Below are 14,952 nucleotides of genomic sequence, written 5' to 3'. Positions count from 1 at the left end.
TGAAATGCCATAGATAAGAGCCATCCACAGCAGTGCTATATATGGTGGACCAAAGAAAGATAAAACATATAATTATTAAATTAATGAGCTCTTATCCTGGTTACCTGGGGCACTCAGCACATAAATCTAATTTGTTGGATTATTTTCAGGTTATCTTTAAGAGAAAAGGAAAAACACAATAGAACACTTAAAAAATAATTCTGAAAGCTGCATCAAGTATCTGTTGGTGGGGATCAGGGGAGGGGGGAGAAGATGAAGGCGAGAGAGATAATTTACTTACCTAAGATTAGGTAAACTGGTGGAAAAATCCACCAACCTTGGGAAGTTCACTGAACCCTTGCAGAGAATTAGTGTTATAATGCTCCAAGAGGCCTCTATATTTCCTTGTCTGTATTACTGAGATGACACCTCTTCTTCCTATAACAAAACATCCATTGTATTAAAGTCATCTTTACAGAGACACAAACTACTTCAATTATCAAATAGCTGTACTTCATATCATACATGTGATGTGCCTCTGACAAACTGCTTCACAGCATAAGGGCGATGGCTATATAATGGGAATTTGTAGAATGAGACCTTTAAAAAAAAGGAGGTCATTTATTCGTAGGGCAAGAAGAGGGACAACTGCTTTTTATCATGTTGTTTAGAGGAATTACCAATAAAGCTCAGAGGAGTTAAAAATTTTGTACTGTGATTTCCATCTGTCAGCTCATCAGCAACAATGAGGCTAAATATCTTCTTCCCACTCCTGTCCGTCTTGTACCAGCTTCACAGCTTTGTCAATCTTTAATCATTTTTGTTCTGTCATTCTTTATCATGTCTATCCAATGCATTCTTGATTTTCCTCTATTTCTAGTTCCTTGCACTCTGGTGTGTATCGCCATGTATGGCATTCTTTCCAGGACCATTCTTGACATGTGTCCAAACCACCAGAGTCATCTTTCTTGAATCGCTGTTGCCTTTGCAGTGTAGATTATAAGTTAATTATATACATAGGGTGAAAACTTCAGAAGTGCAGAAGTGATTTTAATGAGACTTCGGTGCTTCTGAAAATGAGAATCGCGCTCCAGAGTCACTTATACACTTTTGAAAATTATAATGGCTAAAAAATAATTTACAAACTTATTGATAAAGAGGTATTTACGTTTTCTTCCTTGCTGCATATTTACCTACCAATAATCTCTGAAATTCCTAAAAGGTTGAAATAAAAAATAAATCAATATGTGATTAAAGTTACATTATGTTGAGCGGTAAATGATATAGTTAAAGTTGTAGCAAAATTTTCATTTTTACAGCAGTAAATGAATCTTTATTTTACAGAAGTGTAGTAAAAACAAATTAGAAGTCAGAATATTTGATTTTTTTCATGTTGGTTTGGTGCAGACTGATACACACAGGTTGATACACACAGAATCATAGGACTGGAAGGGATGAGAGGTCATCTAGTTTAGTCCTCTGCACTCATGGCAGCACTAAGTAGACCATCACTGACAGTATTAGTCGAACCTGCTCTTAAAAATCTCCAATGATGGAGATTCCACAACCTCCCTAGTCCATTTCTTCCAGTGCTTAACCACCGTGACAGGAAGTTTTTCCTAATGTCCAACCTAAACCTCCCTTGCTGCAATTTAAGCCCACTGCTTCTTGTCCTATCCTCAGAGGTTAAGAAGAACAATTCTTGTCCCTCCTCCTTGTAACAACCTTTTATGTACTTGAAAACATATGTCCCCTCTCAGTCTTCTATTTCCAGACTGAAAAAAACAATTTTTTCAATCTTCCCTCATAGGCCATGTTTTCTAGACCTTTAATCATTTTTGTTGCTCTTCTCTAGACTTTCTCCAATTTGTCCACATCTTTCCTGAAATGTGGCACCCAGAACTGGACACAATGCTCCAGCTGAGGCCTAATCAGCGTGGAGTAGAGCAGAAGAATTACTTCTTGTGTCTTGCTTACAACACACCCCAGAATGATGGTTGCTTGTTTTTTGCAACAGTGTTACACTGTTCACTCATGTTTAGCTTGTGATCCACTATGACCCCCAGATCCCTTTCTGCAGTACTCCTTCTAGGGAGTCATTTCCCATTTTGTGTGTGTGCAACTGATAGTTCCTTCCTAAGTGGAGAACTTTGCATTTCTCCTTTTTGAATTTCATCCTATTTACTTCAGACCATTTCTCCAGTTTGTCCAGATCATTCTGAATTTTAATCCTATCCTCCAAAGCATTAGTAACCCCTCCCAGCTTGGTACTGTCCGCAAACTTTATAAGGGTACTCTCTATGCCATTATCTAAATAATTGATGAAGATATTGAATGGAATCTGACCCAGAACTGATCCCTGCGGGACCCCACTTAATATGCCCTTCCAGCATGACTCTGAACCACTGATAACTACTCTTTGGGAATAGTTTTCCAACCAGTTATACACCCATCTTATAGTAGCTCCATCTATGTTGCATTTCCCTAGTTTGTTTATGAGAAGGTCATGTGAGACGGTAAAAAAAAGCTTTACTAAAGTCAAGTTATATGACGTGAAATAAGGCAATGTCCAAAAAGACCACTTTAGAGTAAAGGTTCTTATATTTCTTTGAATCCCGTTTTATGAAAATGTTTAAGCTCCTGGCATCTAATTTTCACTTCACGTTATTCTACATATGCTAAGTAGGACAGTACCAATAAGAAGTAGGAGCTCCTTCTATTTTGTGTTTTTTCTTCAATTTTCCAATCACTGTTTCTGAATATATCGATATGAAACAAAATACTAAATTCTGCCGACAATATCATCCCCATAGCAGTTTATATGATAAAATGTTGTCTGCATAGGACTTCAGACCAATGTTTCCAACTGCAGCTACACAGCAGAGGAAGAGAGACAGATACACACATACAGTTTAAATCTCACTTGTACTAATGGAGGTTTACATGCCAATTCTCTTTATCAGCTGAGGCCATAGCTACAATCCTAGATGTTGATCAGCCACCGCCACATACCTCTTTACAAATAAGTCAACATAGAGGTTACATGACGCCACAATTAGGAATAGAACCCAAGTTTCCAGTATGGTAGCCCCAAATATTACCCACTTAGCAACAATGTCTTTCAGATAGATTGTTCAAAAATATACATCCTTTTATTACCCTAGCTCTAACTAATATATTACACAGCCCTTCAGAGACAGGATTCCTGATTTCCACATTGTCTAATGCTGTCGAGCAAACAGTCATATAATATACCAGAGATGTGTGTGTCAGCTCCTTCTCTGGTGACTGGTCCAGAAAGAGACTTGTAATTACTCCTGTTGCTGAAGTGGTAGAAGTTTGAGTTGAGGATTCAACTCAGGGACAGGATTCAAATCCTGCTGCCAACCAATATCACAGGATGTTATGAATACATGCAATATAATTTATTTTTGAAAACCTAGTTTATTTAATTCACACAGTGAGAAAATATCCTTTAAAAGCAGTTATTTTTTAAACTTAAAAAGCCATTATAATCTATAAATTATGGAATGACAACAAAATACAGGTTTTTCACATTTCAATTATTTGTCAAAGGTTTTGTTTGCAGGTCTCACATATTGGAAGGTTTGAGAGATATGCTTCCCAATGGCAGGGATAGGGGACCCAGAATGAGGGGTTGCACTGTAGATAGACCTGCTGCTGGAGTGCCACCATGTACCTTGTGGCTACAGCTGCTCCGTGCTGTGTCCAATTTCTAGAAGCTGAGAAGTTATGGTATATTTTGGGAAGTGAGTGATGACACAGAGTCCTTCATGGAGGTTCCCTCCAGCTGACAGATTATGTCATCACTGATATATGCGGGTGGTTGCTTTTAGCATATTTACTTTGAGTAACTTTTAAATAGTGTCAAAATAGAGACAAAAATCTTCCTGAGACATACCACATGTTTTAGGAGGAACATCATTGATAGGAATGGATTTAGTGTTGCAGTTTATTCCTCTGACTCCAAGCCAGATGCCTGTCCCTGCTCTCTTCTCCCTGACCCTGTGGAGCTACCCACTGAGGTACACCAATCCAGTACGGAAAAATTAGGGAATTAGCACAAACAAAAACTTTTAGTGACAAGTTTGCATCAGGAAACACCTCACCCACCTCAAAACCTTGAAAAGATTAAATAAGAAGTCAAGGGAAAAGTTTCCTGCATTCTTTGCCTCCTTCATCTATCTACAAAGTTGTCAACAACATAATTCCATAAGGCTTTCACTTCTACCTCCAACAGGTGCAAAAACCAATATGTAACCTGCTTCATCAAGCCTACACTCCAATGCAAAACCTTAACAGCACCCTCATATGCTGTTGCCTCAACCCACAGATGGGCAGATCTGCCAGTCACACTTTCAATGTTTTTGGGAAATTACTATACCTTAACATTTCTGAGCTGTCCATAAAGAATGCAGGAAACTTCTCCCTTTGAACTTATTTCCATGGTTTCAAGATTTTGGGTGTACGTAAAGCAATCTGTCACCGCAAGTTTCTGTGTGTGTTGTATTTCAATAAAACAACTGACATATTAGAACTCACTGATTCATTTTAGTGAGGTTGCCAAATACATGAAAAAATAGGTCTCTTACATTTGAACAGACAACGTTGAAAAAAGATGACATGAAGAAATTATTCAGGCTTCTGTATTTTACATGAAAGATTTTATAGCTGTTATACCACAGACTTATATTCAGTGTTATGCTGGAAGCATTTGTTTTTCAAGTGGTTATAATAAACCCTGTATACAAATGCTTTCCAGGTTTACAGAATACATGCACACTAACAACTGCCATTCTTTAGAGGCATAGACTTTTTCATGAAGTGGATTTAACTTGTCAAACACAGTTAGTTATTAAAAGGTATGGAATGAAATGAAAGTAATTTTTTTTTAGAAGTGCGTTATATGGAATAAGGCAGGGGTGAGCAAACTACAGCCCGCAAGCCGTTTTAAGCCAGCCTGCGAGCTCCCGCTGGGGAGCGTAGTCTGGGCCTTGCCCCGCTCTGGCAGGAGCGCTGGGACGGGGGCTGCAGCACATGGCTCGGCCCCACTCCAGCCAGGGCACTGGGATGGGGGCCACAGCACGTGGCTCGGCCCCGCTCTGGCTGAGGTACAGGGTCAGGGCTGCAGCATGCGGCTCGGCCCCGCTCTGACACTCCGGCTGGGGCACTGGGTTGGGGGCCGCACCATGCAGCTCCCGGAAGCTGTGGCATGGCCCTGCTCTGGCTCCTACGTGCTTCAATGGCCCCTTCTGGCACTCCAATGGGAGCTTCAGGGGCGGTGCCTCTGGATGGGGCAGCGTGCAGAGCTGCCTGGCCGTCCCTCTGTGTAGGAGCTGGAGAAGGGACATGCCACTGCTTCTGGGAGCCGCTTGAGGTAACGCCACTCGCAGCCTGCACCCCTGAGCCTCTCCCCACACCCCAACCCCAGCCCTGATTCCCTCACGCTCTCCAAACCCCTCTACCCCAGCCCAGAGCACCCTCCTGTACCCCAAACCTCTCATCCCCAGCCCCACCCCAGAGCCCGCACCCCTTCCCACACCCCTGCCCTAGCCCTGATCCCCCTCCCACCCTCCGAACCCCTCAGTCCCAGACCAGAGCACCCTCCTACACCCCAAACTCCTCATCCCCAGCCCCATCCCAGAGCCTGCACCCCTAACCAGAGCCCTCACCTACTCCCGCACCCCAACCACAATGTTGTGAGCATTCATGACCTGCCATACAATTTCTATTCCCTGATGTGACCTTCAGGCCAAAAAGTTTGCCCACCCCTGGAATAAGGGGTGGTACAGTTGGGCATATATAGTTCCTCTAAATATTCTGGGGGCATTTGCAACAGGATAATGACAAAAGAGAACAGAACTAGCGAACAGAGACCAAAATGAAATGAAGCTATTCTCATGCCTACAAAGAAAAGGGAGCAATATAGACTTTTAAATCTGTATAGCAAAATATTATTCTCTTGCAAATGCATTACATTTAAGCTACACAAATATTTTGGTTAAGTAAAAAACAAAAGCAGTCTGGCTAATTTCCTTTCACGGAAGAGGAGCAGTTAGTTCTATGGAGTATAGGAGTGGGAGCCAGGACTCCTATTCCTCACTTAGTTAATGGCTTACCATGTGGTCTCAGACAAGCAAATAGACCTCTCAATATCTGGAGTTTTCCCATATCACAAAGCTGTCAGGAGGCTAATTAGCACGGGCCAGACTATGATACCCTTACTCACACTGAGTAGTTCCCTATTCTACAAGTAACCATATTACCTTCAATGGGACTATTTGAAAAGTAAGGTACAAAAGTCAACAAGGTACAATAGATCAGAATCTGGTCCTTAATGTGTAAATGCTACATAAATATTATGTATTGTTGTGAGCCCTACTCTAATACCCTTACTCATGTTGAGTGTTACCTTACTGTGAGAGTATTCTAACTGGAATCAATGAGACTACTTGAATAGTAAAATATTTGGTGTGAATATTTTGGACATTATTATCTCTTCTCTTCTTTCATCCCATAGCATCTTGGAGGCACAGGGAGCAGTACAACTTCCATATTCATTCCTGTCCATGGCTTATGCCTCCATTAAGCCCAGCATGGTCACGTTCTTGAGTATTATGTTCCATTATTTAGTCAGTGGTTAGCTCAGTAGGACTGACCTTACTTGCGTTTGCAGTGTTCTTTGGCATCTCATCATCTGTCTTTTGCAGTGTCCCCACTATTGTAATCTTTTTGACTATTGCCAATCCTGTTCCCTTGATTACACGTTCTACTCTCTTTCTAACTTCATTTGTCTTAAAATCATTCCACTTTACACATACCATCTTTCAAAGAACTCTCATTGCTACTGCCTCCAGCCTCCTGACGGTGTTTTCGTTTAATGCTGCTGCTTTCAGACCCCAGAGTAATACTGTTAGTACACTGGTTTGATAAATTTTCACTTTAGGACCAAATGTAATGTTTTTATCAGTCCATAATTTTGTCAGTTTCTGTGCAGCACCCACGGCTAATGCACATTTTCTTTTAACTTCATCCTTAATGGAACTATCAACACTGATAGGATGTGGATAAATTGGAGAGAGTCCAGAGGAGGGCAATGAAAATGATCAGGAGGCTGGGGCACATGACTTACGAGGCGAGGCTGAGGGAACTGGGCTTGTTTAGTCTGCAGAAGAGAAGAGTAATGGGGGATTTGATAGCAGCCTTCAACTATCCAAAAAGGTTCCAAAGAGGATGAAGCTTGGCTCTTCTCAGTGGTGGCAGATGACAGAACAAGGAGCAATGGTCTCAAGTTGCAGTGGGGGAGGTCTAGGTTGGATATTAGGAACCACTATTTCACTGGGAGGGTGGTGAAATCTGGAATGGGTTACATAGGGAGATGGTGAAATCTCCATCCTTAGAGGTTTTTAAGGCCTGGCTTGACAAAGCCCTGGGTAGGAGGATTTAGTTGGTGTTGGTCCTGCTTTGAGCAGGGGGTTGGACTAGATGACCTCCTGAGGTCTCTTCCAACCCTGACATTCTATGATTCTATGATCAAGCTTCTTAGGTACACGCAAGATACTATTTGTTCTAAAACTTCATCGTTGCTGCCTTTCAATGGTTTAACTAGTTTCCCTTTTCCAAGATACAACCACTTGACTTCCTGGCATTGACTGTTTGTCCAAGTCAACTACACCAGTTTCCCAAGATAGTAATATTATCATAACCAATTCCAACGTGTCTGCTAGTTGTATGATGCCCAAACTAAGGAGCTTAACTCTAGATCATCCAATGCCACACCCTCCAATTTATCTAATGTTCTTAATGTCCATTTTAAGAACAGGATGAAAAATTATGGTGATTCCATGCCCCCTTATCTTATATCAAACTTTGACTTGAACAAGGTTGCTTAATTTTCCACTAATTCTTACAGCACGGCAAGCGTCTTCCTACATAGCTATTATAATTGTAATAATCTTATCTGGAACTCCATATAACTGCTACTTTCCATAATGCTTCCCTCCAAACAGAATCAAATGCCTTTGTAAAGTCAATGAAAAGAGCAGACATCTTTAATCTTCATTCTCCATCAACAGCTGGAGCGTGAATATGTTATCAGTGCAACTTTGGCCTCGACTAAAGCTTCCTTGTTCTTTGCCTACTACAACTTGCCTGCTAGATGAATGGGGAAGTTTGCAATGCAGAATGGATATCAGCAATGAACCACCATCAAAAAAAGAAACAGAAAGAGCAGTAAAATAGTTTAAAAACGGAAAGCTGCAGGTATTGACAATATAACAGCAGAGCTGCTAAAAGCTGATGCGACAAGTGCTATAAAAAAATTATAAAAGCAGGCGTGAGAGCAAGAGAGTACCAGATGACTGGCTACAGGCAGTAGTTGTACTATTCTTGAAGAAAGTAGATCCAGTTGATCCAAATATTTAGAGGTACAAGTTTAGAGTACCAGGGAAGATAATGAATAAAATAACTGTGAACAGATTAAGACTTTATTCTAAAGATATGTAGTTACATTTATTTCTAACGAGAAGTTTAGATAATTAAAACACATTCCTAAACTATTGCATTTCATGGAACTTGGACAATTCTTGGACTGCAAATCACTCAGTTTGCACAGTAAATTTTACAATATAAAAGCCATTTTAACCGTACTTTTAAAACATTAAATAAAAAGACTCCAGCATACTATTCCATTTCCTAATAGAACGGATAATCAGCTATTTGCCTATTGAGAACTTGTAGTCCTACTTCTAATTTTAGCTATTATAACATCCAGGGGTACCAGTACACTTCTTAAAATCAGCTGTGAGTAACCAACTAACATTGTCATCAGGCTGTTGGGAATACACTCTTCTACTGCATTACATCTTGGCAATAGATATACATTAACAAGAATTCACCTAGAAAAGATTTTATCCTCAGACAATGAGGCACAACACCACACTGAGAAAGCATAAACAAAGATATATCTAAAACAAATCCCATGTTGGAGTGGATTTGTGGTCTTTGGTAAGTTTACTATCATTCTTGTCTCCCTTAACAGTTTGAGGATTACATCTTTTATGATAACTATTGCCATGTGTTTTGTGGGCCGATGAACACCATACTATGAGGCAATAATACAAGTTAAGAATCAAAAGGAATTGAAAATCAAAATCAAAACATAAGAGACCTTAAAAACTAGCTATAATAATATAATAGTAACCCAACCATTCTTATCAAATTTGGCAAAGATGTCCTTTGTGTAGGTGTCAACTTCTGGGACAAATAGACGCCAACAAAGTATTTCTCCTTGCATCTGCTTCTCTACACAATTATAAAAACAGAAAGGAAAGGATTATAGATTCACAAATAGAGAGAGTCAGAGACATCAATTTAGTCAATAAACTGAGTACTAGTAAAATGCCAACCTGGTCCTTTCAAAAAAGAAATGACAAGCTCAAATAATATGTTTTATGAATGTGAACAGACTCATTTTATAAAAAACATCCTAGTTTTGACAAGAAAGGTACATGTTCCAGATAAGAAATGACATACGCACATCCTTTACCCAACAGTTTAAAAACAGAATGAAAACATGGTATCGACAAATAACTCAGCTCCAAACAATAAGGAAGAAAACTATACACATGTGAAACCTATTGTAGTAAAGAGAAAAGAATATTGAAATGCCATATATTAGAGCACTCATCTCTGTTAGTTGTCATAGCAAGCATCTGCCTATACAAACAAGATATCCTCCTAACTCTGGGCTTAGGGGGCTTGTTCTTTATATTTTGAAGAAGTTAATGACTGAAATTGGACTCTTATGGAAATTAAAGGCTTTCTGAAGTAACCATAAAATAAATTTCAATTTATTTCAGTTTTGTGGAAGGGTCTTGCAACTATTTTAAAAAAAACATCTCTACTCATTAGTAAAAATTTTGAAGTAAAGCATATTTGAAACCAGTGATGTATTTCTACTAGCTGCTTTGCATATCTATGATGGTACATCTCTCCATTTCCTAGGCCAAAATAAAAACAATGGAAATTAAATCTACTTTTCTACTTCACTGAAATTTAATTTAATATGGAGATAACTCTAGGATTGATGAAAGCTGGTATGATCAACAAAGAATTTTAGTTTCTCCATCATACTGAGTTGTCTTATTTTTTAGAACACTAATTTACATATGAAGAGTACCATAAATACAATTAACCTTAATATATTTTGTGTTTAATGGTTACAACTGTAAGCAAATACAACTGACTATCTGAATTTGTTTCCATGTTTTTCCATTTAAAATTATATTGATGTTTTAGAAAGGTATTATGGCTAATCACCAGTATATACAAGGATAATTCTAATGAGCACAGAATTATATTAATCCAATGCCTACTCAATACACTTTGTAACAAAACCATAATGCACAAAATATAAATACGCAGAAGCAAATGCATTCGGCATGACTAATACCTCAAAGGAAGAACAAATAGTTTCCAAACCAAGAGACCACATCAGGCCACATTATAGTCCAGGTATCAACAACTGACAGAACAATTCCAGACACAGCTTCCAGGTAGTCAAAAACATTTGTCTTAATATTTTAGGCAAAGGGAGCTTTTTCTGTACACTGAAAGTTGTTTTTTTTTAATATCAGGAAGTTACTGCATCCCCTATCCTTTCCCGCATGCACGGTGAATAAAAATCAGATTTTTTTCATTCTATTATTTAAATTATAATAAGTTATTCTTTTAAAAAATAAACATGTTTAAAATAAAATCTGAATTTAATACAAAATATGGTAAGGCCTAAATTTACTATAATTTCTTAAAATCTTTAAATATAAAATAAATATGCTGAATCCACGAGCCTCCATAAAAACTTGGAGTTAGAATTAATGTCTGTTTTTCTATATAATGAAACGGGGGAAAACATAACTTTTGAGGCTAAGCCTTACAAATATGTAGGGTTTCCACTTGACCGGTTTTCACCCGGACAGTCTGGATTTCGGCTTATGTGTCCAGGTGTCATTTGACAAGCTCTGGTGTCCAGTTTTTTGATCTGGGGGGGTGGGGAAAGAAGCAGAGCAGCAGGTTGGGGGGAAGAGGCGGTGAAGGAGGTGGGGACTTGGGGGAAGAGACAGGGGGCAGGACCTGAGTGGTCTGGTTACCAGCCATTAAACAGGCAACCCTATAAATATGGCACAATAAATCAGCCTAATTTAAGGTATGTCTACAGTAGAAATGCTACAGTGGCACAGTTGAGCTGCACCACTGTAGCATAGACACTTCGTACAGCAATGGAGGTGGTTCTTCCATCACTATAGTAAACCAGCCTCTCCAAGAAGGGGTAGCTAGGCAAAGAGAATGATTCTTCTGTCAGCCTAGTGGTGTCTACACTGACACTAGGTCACAGAGTGCATGAAAATTTTCACAGCCCTGAATGATGTAATTAAGCCAACCTAGCTTTGTAGCGTGGACCAGCCCTTAGGAGACAGGCTGATTTTCAAGAGACTTAGGTGAGGATGAAGCTCCAGTCACTTTCACTTAGGCATATTTGAAAACTTTCCTAGGCAGACCTGAAATAATCAGTTTAATTTACTGACTACAGTTAATGCCTCTGTTTAATCAGTCATTTAGTGGTAAATGTGAAACATGTTTGTATAAGTTTATGTATTCAAAATATTTAATGCTGTTATGTTTAATAAGAATAAATTTTATATGCTGTTGTGTGTGTTTAATTAAATTCCAGTTACCATTCTAATGCAGCTTGGCACAAATCATGAGCAAAAAGTCAATTATCTAGTAAATAAGCAATATATCATTCACCATTTATTAACATACTAAAATGTAAATTAATAATAATCTGAAAATATTAAGCTACATAATTGCTTAAATAAATATCTATAGTTATAACATACCCTCGTAGGTAGCAAAAAAGTACCAAATCTAATGTAAAAGCTCTATTTAGTTGTAAATCAAAATGTTTTAATAGGTATATCAACCAATGAGAACATACTTTTTTTTTTAGAAACTGACTGAAGTAGAAATGGAAAAGTTGATTAAAATTGATTACTTAAATTGAGGCTTTCCACTTGGTGATTTAAATCACCTTGATTTAAATCAATCCGCCCTGCCCACAAGTACTGTTAAAGGAATTGTACAACCCTTAAATTGTAGCTTTCACTTCTGTTATTTCTTACCATTCAGATGCTAATAAAATTAAAGGGAATTTTGCATCAGGGTCAGCAGTCCTGGATTATTGCCGGTTTTAGTCCTGGATTTGACAGTTTATTTGATCTTGCAAAAATCAAGTCTCAAAGGGGGATTTATAAATTTTGTAAAGAATATTACACTATATAGGCATCCTGTTCATATAACTAGGGCCCTACCAAATTCACAGCCATTAAAAAAAAACGCTTCACGGACCATGACATTTGGTCTCCCCCTGTGAAATCTAGTCTTTTGTGTTCATTTACCCTATATTATATAGATTTCACAGGGGAGACCAGCATTTCTCAAATTGGGGTCCTGACTCAAAAGGGAGTCGCAAGGTTATTTTAGGGGGGTCACAGTATAGCCACCCTTACTTCTGCGCTGCCTTCAGAGCTGGGCGGCTGGAGAGTGGTGGCTGGGTGCCCAGCTCTGAAGGCAGTGCCCCACCAGCAGCAGTGCAGAAGTAAGGGTGGCAACACCATACCATGCCACCCTTACTCCTCTGCTGCCGTCTTCAGAGCTGGGTGGCCAGAGAGTGGCAGCTTCTGATTGAGGGCCCAGCTCTGCAGGCAGCAGCACAGAAGTAAGAGTGGCAATACCATACCAGGCCATCCTTACTTCAGTGCTGCTGCTGGCGGCGGCTCTGCCTTCACAGCTGGAATCCCAGCCAGCAGCCGCTGCTCTCCAGCTGCCCAGCTCTGAAAGCAGCGCCGCCGCCAGCAGCAGCGCAGAAGTAAGGGCAGCAGTACCACAACACACGCCCACAACTCCTCTTTGGGTCAGGACCCCTACAATTACAACATCATGAAATTTCACATTTAAATAGCTGAAATCATGAAATTTACTATTTTTCAATTCCTATGACCATGAAATTGACCAAAATGGACTGTGAATTTGGTAGAGCCCTACATATAACCATATATAATTCTTGAATGACTTAGCATAAATGGGATATAGGGCACTTAAATACTATAGAGAGTATAGTTTTATTTCCTTCCTAGCTTCCCTACTAAACCCATGGTTCTCAGGTGTGTCTTCAGACAGAATATAAATCTCTTCACAGCTAGACCAAGGCAGAAGTTCTCCCAACAGAATTATGTACCCAGAAACCTGACACTGGCTGCTTCATCCTTCACTGTATTCTAAACTGGATTACATGTATGCAAAAAATATCAATTTCCATCATACAGCCTTAGAATTCAGGAGCAGAAATTCAGCATACTGTAGAATAAAAAAATTTCATGCCTGAGAAAACATGAGCACAGTGTAATATTTTTATTCTAACTCTGAAACAGGTTCAATATTTTTGTCATTGCACAGACACTTCAGGAGGTATTTTGTATTTTTTAAATAACATTCTTCAAAAAATATAGAATGATTTCCTTGCCTAAAAAAATAATGAGGAACAGTTCTTTCCATATTCAAACACTGCACCAAATTCATGCTTGATGTAACTCACTGAAGACAACCCCATGCCTGAAAATCAGTTAGGCAAGTGGTGAGCTGAGGTTCCTAGGTTGTTCATTTTATTACCTCATCCTTACAACCCTACCCCCCTCGTCTATCTTGTTCTCTTATTGCATTTTTTTTCTGGATTAATCTCTATGGGGCATGTAGCAGGGTACAGTATGCTCTTGCCTCTTTGCACCACAGAAACTGGCTGAGGCTCTATTGGTAGTGTATCCACCATGTAATTTATTTGAATTCCCTCCACCAACACCATTACAATTCTATGAAACAGTACTATCTACAATATCACCTATGCTTTAGGCCAGTGATCAGTATTCCCTCTAATTTTTCCCAAACATGTGCGGAATGAATTTTGTTATGTGCACCAATATGGAGGTGATGTGCGACACGCTGAGTATTGCCTATTGAATATCACTGCTTTAGGCCCTTTCCTCAGGAGCTGAGAGGAGCAGAGGTCTCCATTCCCTGACTGGGATCAGCAGTTCCTCTCTCCTCAGCACTTCCTTCCCAGACTTCATCAGCCTTGAGCTGGTTGGCTAACTGGCTTGTTAACTCACCCAGGCCACCAGCCTGATTAGCTAATTACCTTTAAGTATGTCAATTAGCTTTCTCCAGGGGAACTAATTAGTATCAGAGTGATCAGAATGCAGGCTCACCTATTAACTTGCTGCACTCTGTCATAGGTAGGGACTGTTTTCTTCCTTTGTCTGAATAGTGCCTGGCACAATGGGGTGCTGATGCTTGAGTGGGATTCCTAAAAGCTATTCTAAAGGGCTTGTCTGCACTACACACCAGATCGGCGGGCAGCGATTGATCCAGCAGGGGTCTATTTACCGTGTCTAGTACAGATGTAATAAATTGACTGCTGAGCGCTCTCCCGTCGACTCCGATACTCCACCAGAACGAGAAGCGCAAAAGGAGTTGATGGGAGAGCATCAGCTGTTGACTTACTGCAGAGAAGACACCACGGTAAGTAGATCTAAGTATGTCAACTTCAGCTACGCTATTCACATAGCTGAAGCTGCATATCGTAGATCGACCCCAAGCGGTAATGTAGACAAGCCCTAATATAAATGTATTACAAAAGTAGTTTGTTTAAGTAGTAAAGAGCAAACTGGATTCTAGGGTGAATCTATTATCCAAAGATTCTGTGAGGTAAATCAATCAACAGTTTACTGTTCTGGTTCATAGTACTTTCTCATTGTATTTGTCATGGTCAGGAGTTTTTTCTCAGAATGATTTTCTAACAGAAAAATGAGAATTTTGCAAAAATCAAAATTTCCCACA

At 39.5% G+C, this 14,952-nt stretch overlaps 1 protein-coding gene across 6 annotated transcripts in view; it reads right to left on the bottom strand.

Moving 5' to 3' along the window:
- The window catches only part of MBD5 (methyl-CpG binding domain protein 5), a 254,423-nt gene that overhangs the window by 125,808 nt on the left and 113,663 nt on the right, over positions 1-14,952 (bottom strand). For all 6 annotated transcript variants that reach the window (XR_013347482.1, XM_077829817.1, XM_077829816.1 and 3 more), the window contains one exon: positions 281-417. The gene's annotated coding sequence lies outside the window, so the exon portion shown is untranslated. The remainder of the gene's footprint in view (positions 1-280; positions 418-14,952) is intronic.

The sequence above is a fragment of the Eretmochelys imbricata genome, chromosome 11 (assembly GCF_965152235.1).
Source record: "Eretmochelys imbricata isolate rEreImb1 chromosome 11, rEreImb1.hap1, whole genome shotgun sequence".
NCBI lineage: Eukaryota > Metazoa > Chordata > Testudines > Cheloniidae > Eretmochelys > Eretmochelys imbricata.
The sequence above is the reverse complement of the archived record's forward strand: the minus strand, read 5'-3'. Positions and strand labels throughout refer to the sequence as shown.